The following is a 7,827-nucleotide window of genomic DNA, read 5'->3' on the forward strand; positions in this document are numbered from 1 at the left end:
GCATTGTCGCCCTCCAAAGAACAACCACTTACAGATACTACACACCAGTACCCTCACAAGACTGTTGCCCCTGCAACTACTGAAAAGGCTACCACCCCTCTTCTGGAACCACACGTTTGTCTGGCCTTTCAACAGATACCCCTCCGTTGTGGTTGCACCTACGGTACGGCTGTATGTATCGCTGAGGCACGTAGGTTTCCCCACCAATGGCAAGGTCCATGTTTCATGAGTACTATGAAAGTCAAAATGCTCTTCGTACGCTTCATAATTTTTATTTGTCCTTCGAATGAAAACTAACACTTCTGCACTATCTGAAACATCTGAAACTTTTTGGCAGTTTATAACTGTGTGCCGGACCGAGATTCGAACTCGGGACTTTTACCTTTCGCGGGCAAGTGCTCTACCATCTGAGCTACCCAAACACGACTTACGAGCCATCCTCACAGCTTCAGTTACGCCAGTACCTCGTCTCCTACCTTCCGTAGAGCACTGCCCGCAAAAGGCAAAGGTCCCGGCTTCTAGTCTCCGTCGGGCACTCAGTTTTAATCTACCAGGAAGTTTAATATCAGCGCACTCTCTGCTGCAGAGTGAAAACCTCAATCTGAAACATCTTTTGGCTCATTCGGAACCAAAGAGAACCACTCGATTTTTCGCCTACATCTGAGTTAATATATTTTCAGCGACATTATTTACTTTTCGAGCCACAGTGTTTGCTGAGAAACTGATATTTTTAAATAAATTATCCTTCTCTGGACACATTTCTTCAAATAATGGAATCATGCCATCCTTTATTAATTTGCCTTCGGTAAACGACGCACGGAAGCAACAAGGGATCGTGAAAGAGCGTTACGAGGGGCATTAATTTGTAGCAACGTACAGGGTGGGCGAGATGTCTTCATACCCCTGTTACCCCTGTATAATAAGTGTTATGCAGATATGTAGTTTTGTTACTTCTTATCAATTGTTGGAATCGATCATTATAATTCGTGTTTACACAGTAGCAGTCGCAGTCGTGTTTTGATTTGAATCCATGGCAAACGTGAGCGGTCATAGCACTTAGTGACAAGAACGTGGGTGCACGAATGACAATACACAGGACAGAGAAATGAGACAGATTACGGAAGCATACTACGTGTATTAAATAAGGCTCCATCGTGAAAGTCAATACGTCCGAACTGGAAATGACGTCTTTTGCATTTGGCGATGTTAAAGACAGGCCGCAGTGTGGAAGGAAGAAGATACGAAAAGAGACATGTGCCGGAGTCTCTGTTTTGATTGAGTCATTTCCTATGAAGTCGAAACGCAAACGTGCTTCGGAATGCGGTATACCGAGGACAACAGTCCGAGATCACATGAAAAAACAGGTCAGACATTTTCGACCGACGATCGTAAACGAGTTATCAGATGCAGATCGGATTGAGCTCATTTTAGACCATTGTACTTTGTTAACTCAATTTACAAATGTAGAATCGTGCAAAATTATATTTTCAGATGAATGTGCCATTATCGCAGCTCATGTGCTTGGAAATATTGTCGTTTGGGCCAAAGAGACTCATTACACAGTCGGGTCAGAAAGAACCCGCCTCACGTAATGATATGGGAAGCGATGACATCACATCTGCTCGGACTGTGCTTCTTTTAAGGCGCTTTGAATGGTGCATATTATTTACACATGTTACAAACACGATTAATACCTCAGCTTCAGGAAAGGGGCTTCACAGAACGCATATGGTTTCAGCAAGACGGAGCGCCTCATCACTACACTCTTGCACTGCGCGAATTCTTGAATGAACACTTTCCAGGACGGTGGATAGGTCGTGATTCAATAGTAACATCAGTTGCCTTGAAATAACCAGCAAGAAGTCCTGACCTCACCACACCTGACAACTCGTTATGTGCAGTCATTGAAGCGCATATATCCGCACGTCGTTATGCTACAAACGAAGAACTGAACAATTCTGTTGTGTATGCATTTCGCACTATAATACCTCACATACTCATAAATTTGTCAAGAAGAACATGCGGGCTACAGAAACGTGTTTACGCGGGATGGGGAACGTACCAATATATTGCGTACATAATACGTAAGTAAGTACTTGTGCAAACACAAATCATATCAATTAGATTTCAGTACTATGGGGTACGGGGGGCACTCGCCTATTCTGTATATGAAAAGATATCAGGCCCACAGCTTAAAGCCAAACAATAAGCTTTTCACTGTGTGATGACTTCTTCAGTGCCACTCTTTGTCAACTCATAAAGATTGGTAGCATTGGTAAGCGTCACGAAATGTTCTGAATTGTACCAAGGAGTTCTAAGTATTACTAGGTGGACTATCAGGCCTCGGGAAAACTTAGACTATAGCTAGGTCTTGGCCCTTGGGACTTGGTGGAAGAGCCAGTGTGGCCCTTAGGCTAAAATGTTTGGAGACCTCTGGCCTAGAGGAATGCTCTCCATGGTGGGGGGAGGGAAGAGGGGGACGGGGCGTTCCTGGTCCATGGTAAATTTGTGGGGCGCTTAGGATCAAATGACGATCTCTTTCAGTCAGGTTACGAACTTTTCTGAACAAAGTTGATTCTTTAAGCTACGTTTACACTGAGGGATTTGTCGCGGAGATTTGTACACGGCACAAGTCGCGGAGAAAAGTATTTCGGCACTTGTATATCGCGACTTAGTCCAGGGAGATGTGCCCGGCACAAGTAGCCAGGTACAGCGTTCTCACTGGCTGCATGTAGCCAGTCAGTTTCACGGAACATGGCGTCTGACGCAGAACTTTTATTTCTATGTGCTAGCGCTGTGAATCTAATTGTAAAACGGGAGAATAAAAATCGGATAAAGGAACGTAGATGGTGGATGCGTAATTTTCTCAGTAAACGGTGCAATCATGGAGCTTAGAGTTCAGTGATGAGTGACCTAAAATTTCAAGACGTATAGGCTTACAAAAATTTTGTTCGTATGTCTACGACGGACTTTGAAGTATTACTAAATATGGCTGCCCAATACTACACATTGAAGGACACAAATTTTCGAGATGTTGCAACCTGCTGATGAACAACTTGCCGTTACATTACGCTTTTTAGCTACTGGAGATTCGTATAGCATGCATAGGATTTCCAAATCCAAAATCGGTCAAATAATACCAAAAGTGTGTGGAGCTATAATAAAGGCACTTCAAGGTGAAATTAAGTTAGGAACTGTTATCTTTATCTATCTTGTATTTAAATGAAAATTTAAAATGAAGAAGCTGTTACTACTTGACAACTTCAGTTTTCTGCTGAAAAAATATATACATATTCGGACTGTCCCTCAAAGTTCAATTCAGTTACTTGACTTGTAAACTCAAATTGTTCTAGCTCTTCCATTTTTGCTTCGGAGATCACATCTTGTATCTTCTGTTGTAAAATTTTTAAACGTTTATTGTTCCATATTTCTCTCAGTTAACATTCAACGTATTTTGAAAACGACGTGAACTTGTCCTTTTTCCCTAGAATGTGCTGGTTAGTACGCTTGAGCACCTCGTATGCAGCACCTGTTGTGTTTAGATTATCGCTGATAATCTTAGCCTTCTTCCGTGGTTGACTTGAAGGCTCCGATTGTGTACTCGAGGTACTCTGTTCTTTTCTGTAGGTACTCTGTTGCTCTTCCAGCGTTGTATCCTCTTCACAAAAAAAAAAAGGGAAAAACATTCTTCAGATTTTTTGTTTATTTTTTTAGGTATCGAATTCTGATGCACAGTGGAAGGAAATTGCACGAGAATTTGAGATTCGCTGGAACTTTCCTCACTACATAGGGGCTTTAGATGGTAAACACTTACAAATAGTTAATACTGCATATGCTGGAAGCACTTATTATAGCTACAAACACACTTTCAGTATTGTTTTAATGGCATTAGTAAATGCCGACTACCAGTTTATTTATGCAGATGTGGGAGTGCAAGGACGTATATCAGATGCAGGTGTATTTAAGCGTACAAGCTTCAACAAAGCCCTTCAAGCAGGTGCGCTGCATGTACCAGGGTCGGAATCTCTGTCTGGAAGAACAGTGTCTACACCATACGTAATTGTTGCTGACGATGCCTTTGTATTACAACAATACGTGGTGAAGCCCTTCCCAGAGAGTCATAACAAAGGCAGCAACGAAAGAATATGTAATTACAGGCTCAGTAGATCCCGACGAGTTGTAGAAAATGCCTTTGGCATATTATCATCACTCTTTCGTGTTCTACGAAAACCTGTTCACCTCCATCCCCAGAAAGCAAGTATTGTAGCTTTGTGCTGCATTTATCTCCACAATTTCTTAGGAATAAATGGAGAAGCTCGCGTAATTTATTCTCCGCCAGGCAGTTTTGATTATGAAAAAATAGAACGAGGAAACCTGGGAGATGGAGAGACCACCCACCACTCACATCGCTGCCAAGAACGGGTAGAAATGCTGTCGAAGACGCGAAGCAAGTGAGGAATCAGTTTGCTGCATATTTTGCCACCGACGAAGGACGATTGGAGTGGCAATATTTGTTTGCTTAGTTCAGTGATGAATATCAAATCCATAGAAACGCTTTCTTTTTCCGCGCACAAATGTAAACAACACAATTACATTCCTGAATATTATGTAATAAATATTTTTTATAGAAATAATGTAAAATAAATATGCTATAACTTACCTCAAACGTGATTAATCTCGTTCTTGGTTTGTTTATATCCTTTAGGAAGAGCAACGATTCGAAGGCATACCATTTTCATGAGTAAATCTCTTCTCTTCCAGAACCTGATATCTTCGAAGAAACACATTTACTGAATTCCCTGAGGAATTGTGACCTCAGGTTATGTAATGTACTGTCCATCTCCTTATCGGAAAGTTCGAATAAACACGTAAGCCCATGAATTGCTTCTCGTTCAGCGTTTCTGTTTTTGTAATCAGGGGATGTGGGATACCACAACGAATGTCTTTCGCGAAATTCTTCAATAACTTTCAGAGTATTATTTAGCGTCCATGCCATCTTTGCATATTGATATTTAAGGACTGACACAGAATACTACAAAAACTTAACCTTGTACACACAATTGATTACTTGTACCCAACATGCAACGCAACGAGTCTGCCTGTGAACTGTCCATGCGCAGTAGGAAATGTATCTGGGATTTGTGCCGTGTTTTCAGTCAGTGAGCGAATACAGGCATATGTGCCAGAACAGAGTGTTTCTCGGAATTCTGGCAATGATGTTGCAGGAACTTGCAGTTTGTGCCACATCTCATCGGCTACATGTGCCGGTCACAAATCTCCGCGGCAAATCCCTCAGCGTAAACGTAGCTTTAAGAAGGAATTTATTGAAACAGCACAAAGATACAGCTTATTCAACTGATTTACTATTTATAGTAAAATTAAAGAAATGAAATTACAGCTACATGGAGATAATTTGATGAGAAACAAAAGAATTTGTTTCTTACAATATAAAAAAAAAAGTAAAGTTGAGTGGAAGGCGATTCTATCATTTTCCTAATCTTTCCTTCGAAGAAACAAATAATGATGATATTCTGATGTATTGTTTGCATTTGAAAGTAATTCTAGAGGATTTTACAAACATATTTCCGTAACACGTTCATTCCAGATTAGGTGCTAGAACCTATTTCAAAACCAAAAACACTAGATTATCACCACAGAAAATCGTCATCAAATAAAGGACCAAATTATAAATTCAGAAAATGGACCTAAAGAACTTTGGCTTCAAAACTCAAAGTCCAGTATTATATCTAGCTTTATACGATGCAGCAAAGAAGTTTTTCATTGCGTTCCCACCATGATATTTAACCGGAAGAGGATTTAGCGTAGTCAGTAATTTGCTGATAAAGAAAAGAATCAGGTTGTCAGTAGTGGAACATGGCGATTGGAGATCGATGTTGCTTAATATGACACAAAATATCGAAAAATTCATGTCACTGCATCAAGCTCTTGCCTCTCACTAATAAAAGTATATTAAACGTTTAATAATATATGTTTGTTAACTTTTTTGTGTACAGCAACAATATTTTTAGCATCTTTCAATAAAGTTATTTAAAAATTTGCTCCATTTCATAATTTACATATCAAACACCTAAAAGAACGCCATTGTATCACTGTAGGAAACTTGTGATACGACGTGAAGAAACTGGAAAACATCGAGAACGGAAGTCTGAGTTCTTTTTTTTTCTGCAGAATAGGCATGAGATCAAGAAAGGCTGGAAGCTATGGTCTACACTCTGGAGGATCCGACAGACAACGCGCGTAGCCGGGATCCGTTTCACATCAACAGACTAAAGCTATTATCGAGAGATGCATTCATCTACAGTTACTTGCATATACACTTCTGCGTGGCGATGACACGAAATGCAAAATATACACGCCTTTATGAATTAAAATCAAATAGTGGATATACTAGACACCATCGGGTGGCACTTTTTACTACAGGACTTTTCACAGCTATTAAATAAATTCAGGTCAATGTCGTAAGCAGTTAAATTGGTGCCAGTGCTTTCCTGTTTGTCAGACACACACACAATTATAGAGCGTGAAACAGAATTACAAATCGCACATCAGCAAGACTTTTTCAATAGTTACTCATACCACATCAGAAAGTAAGTGCAGGATAGAATAAATGAAAACAAAATATCGATACGAAAAAAAAAATATTCATATGTTTGAAAGATAACGAAACATATCTGTTCTATAGCTCATCTACGATCCGCCAAGGTGGGCTCATTAAGTCAATATTGAAAATGAAAGACAAAATTTATCGCTGATGCCAAGTTAAAAGGGATAGGGGAGAGAGAATTTTTCCTACCTCTGCAAATATTTTCAATAGAATGCAGGTACAGTACAAAATGTACGGGCTCGTCCGGGATTTGAACCCGGGACCTCTCGCACCCGAAGCGAGAATCATACCCCTAGACCAACGAGCCAGGCTCAACTTTCCCTGATGACGGAAAATGACATCGCAAAACCTAGCGGCGCAGAAAACTGCGGGGGCGTGACTTGCTGAGCCATTACTTTCCTTTCTTTCACCTCGCCTCAGGGCCTGCGCTGTCTTCCGTTTATACAGCTGACGTATGAACTTACCTGAGTATGGCTCTGTCGTAATAAAGTATCACACGGGTATTTCCCTGGTGAAGTTACAAATTTTCAGGGATGATGGAGACCTTGATACGTTCACGTATCAAGGTGGGGTAAGGGAACGACCGAGTCAAAAGTTACAAGCGAAAATCGCTCTGGTGCAGTGAACCTCTTCTGATTTGCTTTCCTTATTTCGGGAGAACCAGAACAAGAACAAGAAAAGGACGCGTGGTAAACATGGCTCTAAAACGGATACCTTAAGAGCTGTGAGATCTTGTTCAGCACGAGGGATGTTTTTCCCAGCGGCAAATAAGAATAGTGTATATGTTTACTGAACTGTTTTTCATTTTTTAGCCTGTATCACCTCCTCCAAAAATGTGGATAGCAAATAGCTTGCAGTAGAAAGATCACTTTTCAGAGGTATAAGAACCTCTTTCGCTTATATTTCAAATTTGTGGTCAGGGCTTATGGTACCAAACTGCTGAGGTCATCGGTCCCTAAGCTTACACACTGCTTAATGTAACCTAAACTAGCTTACACTAAGGACGAAACACACACACACACACACACACACACACACACACACACACACACACACACCCATGCCCGAGGGAGGACTCGAACCTCCGACGGGGGAAGCGGCGCGGACCCAGACAAGACGCCTGAGACCGCTCGGCTATCCCGCGCGGCTTTTCGCTTAAAACTTTTGACTCAGTCGTTACCGGAACAGCGTCCATTTTCGCA

At 41.1% G+C, this 7,827-nt stretch overlaps 1 non-coding gene across 1 annotated transcript; it reads right to left on the minus strand.

The window, feature by feature from the left end:
* Window positions 1-6,860: 6,860 nt before the first annotated feature.
* On the minus strand, window positions 6,861-6,932 carry Trnap-cgg. The gene has a single exon. It is a non-coding gene; the product is annotated as a tRNA-Pro (tRNA).
* Window positions 6,933-7,827: the final 895 nt, after the last annotated feature.

Source organism: Schistocerca americana, chromosome 2, assembly GCF_021461395.2.
Source record: "Schistocerca americana isolate TAMUIC-IGC-003095 chromosome 2, iqSchAmer2.1, whole genome shotgun sequence".
In the NCBI taxonomy this organism is placed as follows: Eukaryota; Metazoa; Arthropoda; class Insecta; order Orthoptera; family Acrididae; genus Schistocerca; species Schistocerca americana.